This window comes from Gorilla gorilla, chromosome 3 (genome assembly GCF_029281585.2).
Source record: "Gorilla gorilla gorilla isolate KB3781 chromosome 3, NHGRI_mGorGor1-v2.1_pri, whole genome shotgun sequence".
Classification (NCBI taxonomy): Eukaryota; Metazoa; Chordata; class Mammalia; order Primates; family Hominidae; genus Gorilla; species Gorilla gorilla.
Genome location: NC_073227.2, coordinates 138,340,442 through 138,359,128, shown reverse-complemented (window position 1 = coordinate 138,359,128; position 18,687 = coordinate 138,340,442).

The following is an 18,687-nucleotide window of genomic DNA, read 5'->3' as shown; positions in this document are numbered from 1 at the left end:
AAATAGTTAAATTGAATTAAATAACATAGTCTCATAAGCAAAGGAAAACAAAACCATGTTTGCAAATTTTTGCTGTTAGAAAACCATGATCATTGCTTCTATTCTCATTACTCCAGCAATATTTTGCAAGTTTGTCAATTTTGTCAAATATTTAGTCTGATTTTATTTCTTTGTTATTAGGTATATATGTGTTTGTATCTTTATATCAATTTTGGGGATTTCTGTTTTATTGTTACTAAAAATCCTTCTTATAAGTTAGTAGTTTTTACTTGAATTCTGTTTTACATTGTATTGACAATGCCACAGTTCTGTTTTCCTGTTGCTGTCATTTATTTTTTATCAATCTCTTTATTTTTATACTTTAGAAAATAATTTTGCTTTAGACATATTTCTTTTTAACAGCCTTTTTTATGTTTACAAAAGCCTCTTGTTTTTTCCACTAATGACTTCTATTAAAAATATACAGTGTATTATGTAGTACTTCCTCTATTTGTCTTCCAGTTCTCTGATTTGAACTTTGATTCTAACTCAGTCTGAGGGTCATTGAATTATGATAGCAGTATTCAGCCTATTCATGGTTTTTTGTTCCAGAGCTCCTGGTTTATAGCTACCCTTAATTATGTTCTTTGTATACCTAGTTTATACTTACTTTTAAGTCTACATTATTTGTGTTACTGTTTTGTCTTTCTATTACTTGATGATTTATACAATAAGTATCTTTCTTCCAGGCTTAATATTTCATTCATTTTTAAAATTTGTTTTCCCCTTTGAGTTGTGACATACATATTCTGCTTGAATTTTATGCACACTAATTTAATGTTTAGGAGTGATTATTCTCTCTTTTTTTTTTTTTTTTGAGACAGAGTCTCACTCTGTCACCCAGACTGGAGTGCAGTGGCGCGATCTCGACTCGCTGCAAGCTCTGCCTCCCGGGTTCACACCATTCTCCTGCCTCAGCCTCCTGAGTAGCTGGGACTACAGGCACCTGCCACCATGCCTGGCTAATTTTTTTTTTTGTATTTTTAGTAGAAACGAGATTTCACCGTGTTAGCCAGGATGGTCTCGATCTCCTTGACCTCGTGATCTGCCCGCCTCGGCCTCCCAAAGTGCTGGGATTACAGACATGAGCCACCGCGTCCAGCCGATTATTCTCTTTTTTAATTGTGTGATTGAATCTTAAATACATAAACCATATTTTTTATTTTGAAAAATCTTTATGTTTCCTAATGGTAACTAGCCATTCTTATGATATTTATATTACAATTACCTTGTGTACTTTGCAGAAGTTCAGCATCATCGGAACACCAGTTCTGTTTGTTCAGTTTATTATACCTCCTCCCAGTGTGTCCCCTTAAATGCCTTGTGGATTTTATGTACCTGCTTATGTCAACCAGGATTTAGTGTGATCCCTCTATCCATGTGAGTTGGTGAGTCAGAACTCTAGGCTATGTAAGTTCAGTCCCTTTGGCAGTGAGCAAAAGAAAGCAGTGAAAGATGGAGTTGAATTGTTGTTGTTGGTGGTGGTGGTTGGGTGTGTGTGTGTGTGTGTGTGTGTGTGTGTGTGTGTGTGTGTGAATGATCAGTTGGAAATCTGGGACATTTCTTTTGAATTATTTTGAGAACTCTGTTTGCAAGTAAAAGTGAGCTCTTAGGCGCAACTGTCATTTCCTGACCGTGCCGTCAGTGTGAGGGAGAAGCCAGTTTCTCCTCACTCTGGACACAGCAAATGGATGGAGACAGTGAGGAATTCACTCAGGCCAGCCAGCTGGCTCCCTAGGTCACATTTGTCCCATATTTCCTCAACAGGCAAGTCTCTTCAAAAGCCTCGTATTCCTGGTTTCCTCCTTCTTCTGCCTTGGCCCTTGCACTGTATTTCCAAAGATGTATTTCAGAGCTATCTATGTTAGCTCAGGTGAAGTGGGGCTATTGTAACAAAAGGCCTAAAAACATAATGACTTAAAAGCTAGTTTATCTCTGAATGAACTGTCTGAGATGAGTGACCCAGAGCAACAGTCAGCTCTGCTCTACACAGATGCTTCTTTCTGTCATGTGATGGTCATCAGTACCATGAAAGCTTAGTTGTCATGGATTATACCTGTGGGAAGGGGAAGACCATGGGGCATGTACATGCTTTGCAGGCAGGCCTAAAAGAGACACACATCACCCCTACTAACATTTCATTAATAGAAACTTAGGCAAATGGCAACACTTGGCATAAGGGATGCAAGGAAATATATTCCCTGGTTGGCAGCCCTGTCATAGATACAACTATTTCTATGGCAGAAGAGGAAAATGGATTTTGGTGGACAGTTAGAAACTTTAACCACAGTGTTCATGCTTTTTAGAATACATATCAATGAGCCCAATAATTACCTTGTTCTTTTAGCTGGTTTCATCATTCTCTCCAGAAGGGGGTTGGGAGTAAAATTTGGTTGCACCTTATATATCTAGAACATTGGAGAGTTTCACACTATTGCCTATATGAACCTGCTGCTGAGACAGCACATTATTAGCACCTATTAGCACCCTATGGTGGTTATGTAATTTACTGGATAAGCAGGGCACCTTTAGCAAAAAAACTGGGGTGTTATTAATAATTATAGACTGCCCATGACTTACAATGGTTTCAACTTTAGGATGGTACCTATACAAGCATTCTGTTTTTCACTTTCAATACAGTATTCAATAAATTATATGAGGTATTTAACACTTTATTATGAAATAGGCTTTGTGTTAGATGCTGTTGCTCAACTATAGGCTAACGTAAGTATTCTGAGCATGTTTAAGGTAGGATAGGCTAAGTTATGATGCTCGTTAGGTTAGGCGTATTAGATGCATTTTCTACTTAAAATATTTTTAATCTATGATGAGTTTCTTGGGAAGTAACTTCATTGTAAGTTGAGGAGAATTTATACACCAAAACACTAGAAAAACTGCAATGTCTAGTTACCTTATCTTGAATTCTTGACTCTGAACACTGAAAAATTCTTTTCTTATTGTACTATTCTTTTGCTGTATATTTTGGTTAGTAATGGGAAAATCATTACTAACCAAACCAAAGCCATTTTGCAGATTTCCATTTTTCTCCTACTGACTGCATAGCCTCTAGGATGAAACAAGAGAATCCTGACTTACAGGCTTATGAACAATTGCAACAACTAACTCATATTACAGCTTTCAGTTTCTTTTCACATATGTTGTCTCTTTTGACTTAAAAGAATGCTGTGTGGTAAATGGTATTATTATCTCTGTTGGATTAATATGAAAAGAGGCTCAGGAGGACTAAGATTATTAGATGGTACAACCAGAACTAGAACTTACATCTCCTAATACCATTGGATGTACTCTCTCACTATACTTGGCAGTTTTCTCTCATTCTGACAATAGCTTTTCCATTAAATGATTTATTGGTAAAACAGAATGGAGTCAGCTCCCTGTATTAGCTGAAAAACAAATGCTGAATGCTGGAAATATTGTCTTTGGAGCTAAGAACTGGAGACAAAATGAGATGTTCATCATTCTCTTTTATCTCAGTTTCCATTATGGATAAATTAATTTCTAAGAAGAAACATTTCGTTTTTCATCATTGCCCTTTCTTCTTTAATAATAGTAACCGGGCATGTTTTTTTTTTTTTTTTTTTTTGAGACGGAGTCTGGCTCTGTCGCCCAGGCTGGAGTGCAGTGGCGCAATCTCAGCTCACTGCAAGCTCCGCCTCCCGGGTTCACGCCATTCTCCTGCCTCAGCCTCCCGAGTAGCTGGGACTACAGGTGCCCGCCACCACGCCCGGCTATTTTTTTGTATTTTTAGTAGAGACGGGGTTTCACCATGTTAGCAAGGATGGTCTCGATCTCCTGACCTCGTGATCCGCCCGCCTCGGCCTCCCAAAGTGCTGGGATTACAGGCGTGAGCCACCGCGCCCGGCCCCGGGCATGTTTTTAAACAGATACTTTTTATTTTTTTTGAGATGGAGTCTCATGCTGTCACCCAGGCTGGAGTGCATTGGCATGATTGGCGTGATCTCAGCTCACTGCAAGCTCCACCTCCCGGGTTCACACCATTCTCCTGCCTCAGCCTCCCGAGTAGCTGGAACTACAGGCACCTGCCACCATGCCCAGCTAATTTTTTGTATTTTTAGTAGAGATGGGGTTTCACCATGTTAGCCAGGATGGTCTCAATCTCCTGATTTCATGATCCACCTGCCTCGGGCTCCCGAAGTACTGGGATTACAGGCATGAGCCACCATGCCCGGCCTGAACAGATACTCTTTTTATTCCTCAGTTTTCTCACAGTAATTTTAAAAAAATAATAAAAGTCTTGGGAGAATACTTTTAGGCTGTCATGTTATAATATAGTGTTTTCCTGAATATTTTGTCAATAGTTTTAAACTAACTTGAGCATATCACAATACAACTATTCTAATTATGTGGCTACTGTTTGTCTTGTTTATTCATAATTTTTAATACTATGTATTTTTCGCTATTTATAAAATTATAAAATACAACATCTGTAAAAGATCTTAGAAATAAAATAATTTATCACCCAAATCCCCATTTTATAGTTGAAGATAGTATTCAGATTTCTAGTTCCTTCCAAACAGAAAAAAAGAAAAACAAAAATAAACAGGATAAAACAACAAAGCACATAAAAAACAAACAAAAAACCAATATTAAATGAAAAATAAGCTGTAAGTATAATAAAATAGTAAATATTCAGTATGCTTTATTTAAGTGAAAAATGAATTGTGGTATATGTATTCAGTGGAATATTTTTCAGCCTTTGAAAGAAGATACTGCCATTTATAACAGCATGAACTAACCTGGAAATCCAACTCTTTAATTTCAGTTTTATTTGTTGGTATTTGGGTTATCCCGGGTATAGAATAGTTTCAAGAATTATAAGTTTTAAAGTGTTTGATTATATATGTCTTTTGCAATACCATGAAAGGCTCTAATTTTTTTCATTACATTTTCTAAAAATAATTCTTACAAATCCTTATAATCCATGTTACCACAAAAATAATGTGTTGGAAAACTGAAACTTATTTCTAGTAGACACTATTAGTGTCTTGCCCACATCTCTTAGGCATTCACCATTTCTAGGCTTATTAATGGCTTCCTATTGCAAATAACTGCCACTCTTATTCAGAGGACTTACTCGATTTGCAAGAGTATTCTTGGTCCCCTGAGCAAAGCAAACCAGAAATGCTAAACAGTAAGTGTCCCTGGGAACAGCCCTCAACCTGTCATGGGTAAGAGTGGAAAAAAAAATCTCAACTTCTTTACTACTGAAAGTCCAGAAATAGTGGTGCTGGCAGAAGTGCTGCAGGCAGAGAAGGCAATCCATGCCAAGAAAATGTATGTAATCCTATGAGGATGAAACACTGTATCCTACATGATGGGAAGTTTTAATGTAATAAATCTACGGCAAGGTATCTGGCTGTTCCTGCCAGACATAGTGATATTTCAGGGTCTCAGCATTGGCCTGGCCTGTAAGTTGGCAGGTTGGGCAGTTAGCACTGATGGTAGCTAGATCAGATCACAGAGCTGATCTCACGCATGGCCACCATCGCTAATGCCTTTGTCAGTTCGTACATCGGCCCATTGAATAAGGAAGAACACGAGGTGGCCAGTGAAGAAGACTTGACATTTTTAGGATGGGTCTTCTTGTGTTCCCGTCAGAATTGATTAGGTCTTCCTTCAATTTTGTTAAAACAAAGAACTGGAAATCACTGGTTTTACAAAATAATTTGCAACCCAGCCATTAGAGTCATTCATTTTCTCGATTTCATTGAACTATACCAAAAAAGCTTTACAGAAAAAGGTTCCAATTTTACCTGTTACTCTTTCACTTAGAATCTTATATTTAAAAATAGAATCTTATATTTAAAAACAGACTAAACTAGGATAAAATCAACCCTGTAAACTTAGAACTTAATTATGAACAAAGACTTATATAATCATGACAAATTTCAAAGTTTTCAAATTGCCATTAAAGGAATATACTCATCTCTTGGTATCCATGTGGGTTGGTTCTAGGATGCCTGGGGATACCAAAATCCACAGTTATCCTCAAGTCCGTTATATAAAATGGTGTAGTATTTGCAAAGAACCTATGCACATCCTCCTGTATACTTTAATCTCAAGATTACTTATAATACCTCATACAATGTAAATACTATGTAAAACGTTGTTCTACTGTATTTTTGTTTATATTTTTTATTGTTGTATTGTTATTTTCATTCCTTTTTTTCAACTTTTATTTTAAAATCAGGGCGTACGTATGTATATTTGTAACAAAGGTAAATTGTGTGATATGAGTGAACCCATCACTCACATAGTACGCATAGTACACTGTAGGTAGTTTTTCTCTTCCCCATCTATTGTTGCTATCTTTATTTCCATGTGTATCCCATGTTTAGCTCCCACTTATAAGTGAGAACATGTGGTATTTGGTTTTCTGTTTCTGTATCAGTTTGCTTAGGATAATGGCTTCCAGTTCCACCCATGTTGCTGCAAAAGGCATGATTTCATCCTTTTTTATGGCTGTGTAGTATTCCATGACATATAGGTACCACATTTTCCTTATCTAGTCCACTGTCGATGGGCACCAGGGTTGAGTCCATATTTTTGCTATTGTGAATAGGGCTGTGATTAACACATGGGTGCATGTGTCTTTTTGGTAGAATGAATTATTTTCTTTTGGGAATATATCCAGTAATGGGATTGCTAGGTTGAATGGTAGTTCAATTCTTAGTTCTTTGAGGAGTTTCCAAACTGCTCTCCACAGCCGCTGGAATAATTTACATTCCCATCAACAGTGTATAAATGTCTCCTTTTCTCCTCAGCTTTGCCAATATCTGTTATGTTTTGACATTTTTGCAAAAACCATTCTGACTGGTGTGAGTTGGTATCTCATTATGGTTTTGATTTGCATTTCTCTGATGATTAGTGATGTGGAGGCTTTTTTCATATGTTTGCTGGCCACTTGTGTGTCTTCTTTTGAGAAGTGTCTGTTCATGTCCTTTGCCCACTTTCAGTGGGGATATTTGGTTTTTGCTTTTTGATTTGTTTAAGTTCCTTATAGATTCTGGGTATTAGACCTTTGTTGGATGCAGTTTGCAAATATTTTCTACCATTCTGTAGGTTGTCTGCTTACTCTGTTGATAGCACTCTTGCTGTGCAGAAGCTCTTTAGCTTAATTAGGTGTTACTAATCAATTTTTGTTTTTGTTGCAATTGCTTTTGAGGACTTAGTTATAAATTCTTTGCCAAGGCCAATATTGAGAAGTGCATTTCTTAGGTTTAATTCTAGGCTTATTATAGTTTTACATTTTACATTTAGGTCTTTAAGCCATCTTGAGTTATTTTTTGTATGTGGTTGGAGCCCAGTTTCATTCCTCTGCATATGGCTAGCCAGTTATCCCAGCACCATTTATTGAACAGAAATTCTTTTTTCCCATTGCTCATTTTTATCAAGTGTGTTGATGATTAGATGGTTGGAGGTGTACAACTTTATTTCTGGCTGTTTTGTGCCAAAACAGTATCATGCTGTTTTGGTTGCTATAGCCTTATAATATAGTTTGAAGTCAGGTGTGATGCCTCTAGCTTTGTTCTTTTTTTTTTTTTTTTAAGTTCTTCCAATTCTTTTATTTATTTATTATTTATTATTATTATTATTTTACTTTAAGTTTTAGGGTACATGTGCACAATGTGCAGGTTAGTTACATATGTATACATGTGCCATGCTGGTGCGCTGCACCCGCCAACTTGTCATCTAGCATTAGGTATATCTCCCAATGCTATCCCTCCCCCCTACCCCCACCCCACAACAGACCCCAGAGTGTGATGTTCCCCTTCCTGTGTCCATGTGTTCCCATTGTTCAGTTCCCACCTATGAGTGAGAATATGCGGTGTTTGGTTTTTTGTTCTAGTGATAGTTTACTGAAAATGATGATTTCCAATTTCATCCTTGTCCCTACAAAGGACATGAACTCATCATTTTTTATGGCTGCATAGTATTCCACGGTGTATATGTGCCACATTTTCTTAATCCAGTCTATCATTGTTGGACATTTGGGTTGGTTCCAAGTCTTTGCTATTGTGAATAATGCTGCAATAAACATACGTGTGCAAGTGACTTTATAGCAGAATGATTTATAGTCCTTTGGGTGTATACCCAGTAATGGGATGGCTGGGTCAAATGGTATTTCTACTTCTAGATCCCTGAGGAATCGCCACACTGACTTCCATAATGGTTGAACTAGTTTACAGTCCCACCAACAGTGTAAAAGTGTTCCTATTTCTCCACATCCTCTCCAGTACCTGTTGTTTCCTGACTTTTTAATGATCGACATTCTAGTTGGTGTGAGATGGTATCTCATTGTGGTTTTGATTTGCATTTCTCTGATGGCCAGTGATGGTGAGCATTTTTTCATGTGTTTTTTGGCTGCATAAATGTCTTCTTTTGAGAAGCGTCTGTTCATGTCCTTCGCCCACTTTTTGATGGGGTTGTTTGTTTTTTTCTTGTAAATTTGTTTGAGTTCATTGTAGATTCTGGATGTTAGCCCTTTGTCAGATGAGTAGGTTGCGAAAATTTTCTCCCATTTTGTAGGTTGCCTGTTCACTCTGATGGTAGTTTCTTTTGCTTTGCAGAAGCTCTTGAGTTGAATTAGATCCCATTTGTCAATTTTGTCTTTTGTTGCCATTGCTTTTGGTGTTTTAGACATGAAGTCCTTGCCCATGCCTATGTCCTGAATGGTATTGCCTAGGTTTTCTTCTAGGGTTTTTATGGTTTTAGGTCTAATGTTTAAGTCTTTAATCCATCTTGAATTGATTTTTCTATAAGGTGTAAGGAAGGGATCCAGTTTCAGCTTTCTACATATGGCTGGCCAGTTTTCCCAGCACCATTTATTAAATAAGGAATCGTTTCCCCATTTCTTGTTTTTGTCAGGTTTGTCAAAGATCAGATAGTTGTAGATATGCGGCGTTATTTCTGAGGGCTCTGTTTTGTTCCATTGATCTGTATCTCTGTTTTGGTACCAGTACCATGCTCTTTTGGTTACTGTAACCTTGTAGTATAGTTTGAAGTCAGGTAGCATGCTGCCTCCAGCTTTGTTCTTTGGGCTTAGGATTGATTTGGCGATGTGGGCTCTTTTTTGGTTCCATATGAACTTTAAAGTAGTTTTTTCCAATTCTGTGAAGAAAGGCATTGGTAGCTTGATGGGGATGGCATTGAATCTGTAAATTACCTTGGGCAGTATGGCCATTTTCACGATATTGATTCTTCCTACCCATGAGCATGTAACGTTCTTCCATTTCTTTGTATCCTCTTTTATTTCCTTGAGCAGTGGTTTGTAGTTCTCCTTGAAGAGGTCCTTCACATCCCTTGTAAGCTGGATTCCTAGGTATTTTATTCTCTTTGAAGCAATTGTGAATGAGAGTTCACTCATGATTTGGCTCTCTGTTTGTCTGTTATTGGTGTATAAGAATGCTTGTGATTTTTCTACATTGAGTTTGTATCCTGAGACTTTGCTGAAGTTGCTTATCAGCTTAAGGAGATTTTGGGCTGAGACAATGGGGTTTTCTAGATATACAATCATGTCATCTGCAAACAGGGACAATTTGACTTCCTCTTTTCCTAATTGAATACCCTTTATTTCTTTCTCCTGCTTAATTGCCCTGGCCAGAACTTCCAACACTATGTTGAATAGGAGTGGTGAGAGAGGGCATCCCTGTCTTGTGCCAGTTTTCAAAGGAAATGCTTCCAGTTTTTGCCCATTCAATATGATATTGGCTGTGGGTTTGTCATAGATAGCTCTTATTATTTTGAGATATGTCCCATCAATACCTAATTTATTGAGAGTTTTTAGCATGAAGGTTGTTGAATTTTGTCAAAGGCCTTTTCTGCATCTATTGAGATAATCATGTGGTTTTTGTCTCTGGTTCTGTTTATATGCTGGATTACATCTATTGATTTGCGTATATTGAACCAGCCTTGCATCCCAGGGATGAAGCCCACTTGATCATGTTGGATAAACTTTTTGATGTGCTGCTGGATTTGGTTTGCCAGTATTTTATTGAGGATTTTTGCATCAATGTTCATCAAGGATATTGGTCTAAAATTCTCTTTTTTTGTTGTGTCTCTGCCAGGCTTTGGTGTCAGGATGATGCTGGCCTCATAAAATGAGTTAGAGAGGATTCCCTCTTTTTCTGTTGATTGGAGTAGTTTCAGAAGGAATGGTACCAGTTGCTCCTTGCACCTCTGGTAGAATTCGGCTGTGAATCCATCTGGTCCTGGACTCTTTTTGGTTGGTAAGCTATTGATTATTGCCACAATTTCAGATCCTGTTATTGGTCTATTCAGAGATTCAACTTCTTGGGAGAGTGTATGTGTCGAGGAATTTATCCATTTCTTCTAGATTTTCTAGCTTATTTGCATAGAGGAGTTTGTAGTATTCTCTGATGGTAGTTTGTATTTCTGTGGGATTGGTGGTGATATCCCCTTTATCATTTTTTATTGCGTCTATTTGATTCTTCTCTCTTTTTTTCTTTATTAGTCTTGCCAGCGGTCTATCAATTTTGTTCATCCTTTCAAAAAACCAGCTCCTGGATTCATTAGTCTTTTGAAGTGTTTTTTGTGTCTCTATTTCCTTCAGTTCTGCTCTGATTTTAGTTATTTCTTGTCTTCTGCTAGCTTTTGAATGTGTTTGCTCATGCTTTTCTAGTTCTTTTAATTGTGATGTTAGGGTGTCAATTTTGGATCTTTCCTGCTTTCTCTTGTGGGCATTTAGTGCTATAAATTTCCCTCTACACACTGCTTTGAATGTGTCCCAGAGATTCTGGTATGTTGTGTCTTTGTTCTCGTTGCTTTCAAAGAACATCTTTATTTCTGCCTTCATTTCGTTATGTACCCAGTAGTCATTCAGGAGCAGGTTGTTCAGTTTCCATGTAGTTGAGCGGTTTTGAGTGAGATTCTTAATCCTGAGTTCTAGTTTGATTGCACTTTGGTCTGAGAGATAGTTTGTTATAATTTCTGTTCTTTTACATTTGCTGAGGAGAGCTTTACTTCCAAGTATGTGGTCAATTTTGGAATAGGTGTGGTGTGGTGCTGAAAAAAATGTATATTCTGTTGATTTGGGTTGGAGAGTTCTGTAGATGTCTATTAGGTCCACTTGGTGCAGAGCTGAGTTCAATTCCTGGGTATCCTTGTTGACTTTCTTTCTCATTGATCTGTCTAGTATTGACAGTGGGGTGTTAAGTCTCACATTATTAATGTGTGGGAGTCTAAGTCTCTTTGTAGGTCACTCAGGACTTGCTTTATGAATGTGGGTGCTCCTGTATTGGGTGCATATATATTTAGGATAGTTAGCTCTTCTTGTTGAATTGATCCCTTTACCATTATGTAATGGCCTTCTTTGTCTCTTTTGATCTTTGTTGGTTTAAAGTCTGTTTTATCAGAGACTAGGATTGCAACCCCTGCCTTTTTTTTGTTTTCCATTTGGTTGATAAATCTTCCTCTATCCTTTTGTTTTGAGCCAATGTGTGTCTCTGCCTGTGAGATGGGTTTCCTGAATACAGCACACTGATGGGTCTTGACTCTTTATCCAATTTGCCAGTCTGTTTCTTTTAATTGGAGCATTTAGTCATTTACATTTAAAGTTAATATTGTTATGTGTGAATTTGATCCTGTAATTATGATGTTAGCTCGTTATTTTGCTCATTAGTTCATGCAGTTTCTTCCTAGTCTCGATGGTCTTTACATTTTGGCATGATTTTGCAGCGGCTGGTACCGGTTGTTCCTTTCCATGTTTAGCGCTTCCTTCAGGAGCTCTTTTAGGGCAGGCCTGGTGGTCACAAAATCTTTCAGCATTTGCTTGTCTGTAAAGGATTTTATTTCTCCTTCACTTATGAAGCTTAGTTTGGCTGGATATGAAATTCTGAGTTGAAAATTCTTTTCTTTAAGAACGTTGAATATTGGCACCCACTCTCTTCTGGCTTGTAGAGTTTCTGCTGAGAGATCCGCTGTTAGTCTGATGGGCTTCCCTTTGTGGGTAACCCGACCTTTCTCTCTGGCTGCCCTTAACATTTTTTCCTTCATTTCAACTTTGGTGAATCTGACAATTATGTGTCTTGGAGTTGCTCTTCTCGAGGAGTATCTTTGTGGCGTTCTCTGTATTTCCTGAATCTGAATGTTGGCCTGCCTTGCTAGATTGGGGAAGTTCTCCTGGATAATATCCTGCAGAGTGTTTTCCAACTTGGTTCCATTCTCCCCGTCACTTTCAGGTACACCAATCAGACATAGATTTGGTCTTTTCACATAGTCCCATATTTCTTGGAGGCTTTGCTCATTTCTTTTTATTCTTTTTTCTCTAAACTTCCCTTCTCGCTTCATTTCATTCACTTCATCTTCCATTGCTGATACCCTTTCTTGCAGTTGATTGCATTGGCTCCTGAGGCTTCTGCATTCTTCACGTAGTTCTCGAGCCTTGGTTTTCAGCTCCATCACCTCCTTTAAGCACTTCTCAGTATTGGTTATTCTAGTTATACATTCTTCTAAACTTTTTTCACAGTTTTCAACTTCTTTGCCTTTGGTTTGAATTTCCTCCCATAGCTCGGAGTAATTTGATCATCTGATGCCTTCTTCTCTCAACTCGTCAAAGTCATTCTCCATCCAGCTTTGTTCTGTTGCTAGTGAGGAACTGCATTCCTTTGGAGGAGGAGAGGCGCTCTGCTTTTTAGAGTTTCCAGTTTTTCTGCTCTGTTTTTTCCCCATCTTTGTGGTTTTATCTACTTTTGGTCTTTGATGATGGTGATATACAGATGGGTTTTTGGTGTGGATGTCCTTTCTGTTTGTTAGTTTTCCTTCTAACAGACAGGACCCTCAGCTGCAGGTCTGTTGGAGTACCCAGCCGTGTGAGGTGTCAGTCTGCCCCTGCTGGGGGGTGCCTCCCAGTTAGGCTGCTTGGGGGTCAGGGGTCAGGGACCCACTTGAGGAGGCAGTCTGCTCATTCTCAGATCTCCAGCTGCATGCTGGGAGAACCACTGCTCTCTTCAAAGCTGTCAGACAGGGACATTTAAGTCTGCAGAGGATACTGCTGTCTTTTTCTTTGTCCGTGCCCTGCCCCCAGAGGTGGAGCCTACAGAGGCAGGCAGGCCTCCTTGAGCTGTGGTGGGCTCCACCCAGTTGGAGCTTCCCTGCTGCTTTGTTTACCTAAGCAAGCCTGGGCAATGGTGGGTGCCCCTCCCCCAGCCTCGCTGCCACCTTGCAGTTTGATCTCAGACTGCTGTGCTAGCAATCAGCGAGACTCCGTTGGCATAGGAACTTCCAAGCCATGTGCGGGATATAATCTCCTGGTGCGCCGGTTTTTTTAAGCCCGTAGGAAAAGCGCAGTATTCAGGTGGGAGTGACTCAATTTTCCAGGTGCCGTCTGTCACCCCTTTCTTTGACTAGGAAAGGGAACTCCCTGACCCCTTGTGCTTCCCGAGTGAGGCAGTGTCTCGCCCTGCTTCGGCTTGTGCATGGTGCGCACACCCACTGACCTGCGCCCACTGTCTGGCACTCCCTAGTGAGATGAACCCGGTACCTCAGATGGAAATGCAGAAATCTCCCATCTTCTGCCTCGCTCACGCTGGGAGCTGTAGACCAGAGGTGTTCCTATTGGGCCATCTTGGCTCCTCCCCACTGTTCTTTTTGTTTAAGATTGCTTGGACTCTTAGGGCTATTTTTTGGTTCCATATGAATTTTAGAATAGCTTTTTCTAATTCTGTGAAAAATGACATTGGTAGTTCAATAAGAATAGCATTGAATCTGCAAATTTCTTTGGGCAGTATGGTCATTTTAGCATGGAATGTTTTTCCATTTATTTGTGTAGTCTTTGATGTCTTTAACAGTGTTTTGCAGTTCTCCTTGTAGAAATCTTTCACCTGCTTGGTTAGCTGTATTTCTAAATATTTCATTTTCACTGTGGCTATTGTAAATGGGATTGCATTGTTGATTTGACTCTCAGCCTGGACATTATTGGTTTATAGAAATGCTACTTATTTTTGTGCATTTATTTTGTATCTTGAAGCTTTACTTAAGTCATTTATCAGTACTAGAAGTCTTTTGGTGGAGTCTTTAGGGTTTTCAAGGTATACAGTCATATTGCCAGGGAAGAGTTTGACTTCCTTTTTTCCAATTTTGGTTGCTTTTTATTTCTCTCTCTTGCCTAATTGCTTTGGCTAGGACTTTTAGTAGGAATGATGAGAGTGGGCATCCTTGTCTTGTTCCAGTCCTCAAGGGGGAATGGTTCCAGCTTTTGACCACTCAGTATGCTATTGGCTGTGGGTTTGTCATAGATGGCTTTTATTATTTTGAAATATGTTCTTTCCGTGCCTCATCTGTTGAGGATTTTTATCATGAAGGGATGTTTGATTGTACTGAAAAATACAATTTACTAAAATGCCTCAGGAAGAAATATAAAAATGGGAAGAGCTCCATATTGCTTAAAGAAACTTGATTTTCAATAAATAAGCTTTATGAAAATACTTCAGTTATAAATGGCTTCTCTGATGATGCTCTAAAACATTCAAGGAAGTAATCCCAACCTGGCACAGTATCTTTCAGAAAACACAGAGGAAACCAACTAAACTCGTTTTATGAAACCAGCACAACCCTGACACCAAGCCTAACAAAAACTACGAAAAAGACAATTACAGGTCAATGTCCCTCCTGACCACAGACACAAAGTCCTCAACAATACATTAGCAAACAAAATCTAGAATTATATAAAAATGTCAATACATTATGATCAAGTGAAGTTTATCCCAGGAACACAAGATCGCTTGAAAATTTGAAAACTATTGATGCGGTGATTCACTACACTAGCAGATAAAGGAGAAAAAAATTTGGTCATATCAATAGATGGAGAAGAATTTGACAAAATTCAATACACATACATGATAAACACTCCCAAAACTAGCAATAGAAGGAAATTTCTTGTATTTCTAAGGAAATTTTATAGAGAAAATCTATAAAAATTCTGATAGCAAAACTCATATTAATGGTGAAATAGTGAGTATTTTTCCTTAAGACCAGGATTTTCCTGGCAAGGATGTCTGCTTTTACCACTTTTATTCAATGTCATAGTAGAAATCCTAGCCAGTCTAATAAAGCAAGAAAGTAAGAGAATAGACATGGAGATTGAAAGGAAGAAGTAAGATTGACTTTATTTGCAGTTCTAAGGAACCTGTAAGACAAAGAACATAAAAAGAAACAAAATTCCTTCTAGAAACTCTCTGAAAATCTAGCATCGAAAAACATAAAATCCTCAGAGAAATAAACTTACCAAAAGATATGCAGATGTCTACACTGAAAAGTACAAAATGTTGCTGAGGAAAATTGGAAAATTTTTAAATAAATGGAGAGCTATATCATATATTTATGGATTGGAATATTGGGGAAACTGCCCCAATATTCACATAGGTTCTTTTCTATTTTCCTTACGCATCAGCCAGCTTGAGAAATAAAGGGACAGAGTACAAAAGAGAGAAATTTTAAAGCTGGGCCTCCGGGGGAGACATCACATGTTGGTAGGTTCCGTGATGCCCCACAAGCCGCAAAAACCAGCAAGTTTTTATTAGGGAGTTTTAAAAGGGGAGGGAGTGTGCGAATAGGTGTGGGTCACAGACATCAAGTACTTTACAAGGTAATAGAATATCACAAGGCAAGGGGAGGCAGGGCGAGATCACAGGACCACAGGACCGAAGTGAAATTAAAATTGCTAATGAAGTTTCGGGCACCATTGTCATTGATAACACCTTATCAGGAGACAGGGTTTTGAGATCAACCAGTCTGACCAAAATTTAGTAGGTGGGAATTTCCTCTTCCTAATAAGCCTGGGAGTGCTATGGGAGATGGGTCTATTTCACCCCTGCAGCCTGGACCATAAGAGGCGGCCACGCCCAGGGGGGCCAGTTCAGAGACTCACCCCCAGGTGCGCATTCTCTTTCTCAGGGATTTTCCATGCTGAGAAAAAGAATTCAGCAATATTTCTCCCATTTGCTTTTGAAAGAAGAGAAGTTTGGCTCTGTTCCGCCCAGCTCACCGGTGGTCAGAGTTTAAGGTTATCTCTCTTATTCCCTGAACAATTGTTGTTATCCTGTTCTTTTTTCAAGGTGCCCACATTTCATATTGCTCAAACACACATGCTGTACAATTTGTGCAGTTAATGCAATTATTACAGGGTCCTGAGGCGATATACATCCTCCTCAGCTGACAGGATTAAGAGATTAAAGTAAAGACAGGCATAGGAAATCACAAGGGTATTGATTGGGGAAGTGATAAGTGTCCATGAAATCTTTACAATTTATGTTTAGAGATTGCAGTAAAGACAGGCATAAGAAATTACAAAAGTATTAATTTGGGGAACTAATAAATGTCCATGAAATCTTCACAATCTACGTTCTTCTGCCATGGCTTCAGCTGGTCCCTCCATTTGGGGTCCCTGACTTCCTGCAACATTGAAAGACTTAGAATTTTTAAGATGTCATTTTCCCCTGAATAGATCTATAGATGCATCATAATCCCAGTCAAAATTCTAGCATATTTTTTGTAAAAATCCTCTTCAACAAATAGTACTGGAAGAACATATTTTTCATCCAGAAAAAGTAAACCTCCAGCATAACTCATATCATATATATATGATATATATATATAATTTGAAACTGATCATAAGCCCAAATATAAAAGTCAAAAAAGATAAAACCTCTAGAAACAAAACATGGGAAGAAACCTTGCAATTTTACATTACGCAAAGATCTTTTCAGACAGGTTATAAAAAACACTAGCCATAGAATAATAAAGCAAGGTAAACTGAATTTTGCCAAAATTGAAAACTTTTCAAAAGATATCATTAAGAAAATAAAAGGGTAAACCACAGACTAGGGGTAAATATTTGCAGTACATAAATCTAAATAAATATCCAAAATGTAAAATGAATTCCTATAACTCAATAATTTAATTTAAAAAATTAAAAAGACCAAAAAATTAGAACAGACATTTCAAAAAGGAAGATACTAATGGTTAACAAGTATATGAAAATACTATTAGTCATTAAGGAGATATAAATTAAAGCCAACATGAAGTATGATTTCAGACCATCTGTTATGGCTAATACTAAAAAGATTTAGTATCATGTGTTGGAGTGAATGTGAAATAATTGGCACTCTCACACATTGCTGGTGGGAGTATAAAACAGCACAAACACTTTAGAAAAAAATTGGCTGTGTTTAGTTTAAATATGGACTCTCTATATGTGAGTGGATATTTAAATATCCACTCCCTATATATGACCTACTAGTTCCACTCTTCTGTATTTACCTAAATGTGTGAAAACCTGTCACATAAAGACACACAGAGAAATGTTCAGAATTGTTTATTTGTAAATCTGAAAACCAGAAACCAGCCAAATATAAATGAATGAATAAACAAATTGTGGCATATTCATATGATGGAATACTACTCAAAGCAAAAAAAAAATAAAATAAACGAATGAAATATTGATGAATACAACATGGACACTTCTCAAACACATACTGAGCAAAAGAAGCCAACCACAAAATAGTACTTAATATATGATGGCACGTATACAAAGTTCTAGAATAGGAAAAATGAATTTAGAGTAATAAAAGTCAGATCAGTGGTTTTCTGGGGATGGGGACGTGAGGCATTGATTACAAATGGAGAAGGGAGCTTTCTGGGTGGTAGAAATATAATCAAATTAATATCTCATTTGTAAAGGTAGGCATATGCATGTATACAAATGGGTGCATATATTTGTCAAAACTCATTGAACTACACTTAAAATGTATGCATATTAATTTATTAAATTATATTTTAGATTTTTTCTTTTTTTCTTTTTCGCAAAATGGTGGATTAGAGGCATTTCTAGCATTTCTCCCCCACTTGGAAGGACAAAATAGTGTGTAGAGATTCAAGCTGTGAGCTTTTTTTCCAGAAGTGGCACAGGAACTGAACAGGAAAACTGAAGAAATCCACAGACCCTTTGAAGGAAGTATCAGGCTGCAGACTACACCTTGAGTTAGATGAAGGCCTCTGAGTTCTGAGTGAGAGAGGGGGAGAGACTGCCTCCAGGATACATACCCCAACTGGGAGCTTGAAAGTTCAGGCCACAGAGGAAGACCTTAACTCTACCCAGAGCAGGTGCCAGCCTGGGGAGGGTCATGGAACATAAAAGTAGGAGGAGTGTTGGGAAGACCATTGTGTGCACTCCCAATCAACAGTCCAGACCAAGGGAAACCATTCCTTATTGTTCCTCACAGGGAACCCTGTGGAGATCAGCCAAAATATAATTCAAGCAGTGGTCACAGATTGAAAGATGCCCCCAACTGGGTTTCACAATATAACCGATATAACCTCAGGTGGGAATGAACTCCCTTGGCCAGGGCTGGGTAGCGGTGGTGGTGGCGGTGGGGTGGGGAAGGTGGGTTGAGGGAGTGCTGCATCCAGGAATGCAGGTGCAGAAGCCAGCTCCCAGGTTTGCGGGTGGATGGGAAGGCCTCACTGAAAGCCAAGGTTGCTATCTCTGATGGAAAGCTTATGACCTGGGTCAGTTGGGAGTTCTGAGTGCAGGCTGCCAGGAACTTAGCTTGTTGCTGCTAGTAGAACACTGCAGGAAGAGGATATGCC